We start from the raw sequence: 491 nt of genomic DNA on the forward strand, positions 1-491 counted from the left end.
AATACCACAAATAGGTTGTTTCAAAGAACAGAAATTTATTTTCTCACAGTTTTGAAGTATAAAAGTCCATATCAGGGTCTTGGCTATATTGATTCTTTGTTTCTGAAGTCTATTGGCCATCTCACCCCCCATCCCACTCCACCCCCCCGGCAAGAGAGGGAGGGAATGCTGGGGAAGACAAAAGCTGCAGGATCCAGGTAGGAATTACATAAGGGGAGGGTGGAGAGGTTTTGAACAGCTAGGGAGATGAACTTGACTGTCAGTTTGTCCTATTGTGGTGCCTTGCATGTTGCTACGAGGCTTGAGGCTGTGCCACTGGTGTTTCAAACTACAGCAGGGTTGCACATGGTACACAGGTTTCAATGCAGCTTACAGACTGAGACAGACTAAGAAGAAGAAATAGGCCATCCACTTCTCAAAGAACTGGCCAGGGAAAACCTTATGAATAGCAGAGAAACACTGTCTGATACATTACTGGGCAACTTTATGAA

Source organism: Orycteropus afer, unplaced genomic scaffold (assembly GCF_000298275.1).
Source record: "Orycteropus afer afer isolate SDZICR_OR568_19922 unplaced genomic scaffold, OryAfe1.0 scaffold00058, whole genome shotgun sequence".
NCBI lineage: Eukaryota > Metazoa > Chordata > Mammalia > Tubulidentata > Orycteropodidae > Orycteropus > Orycteropus afer.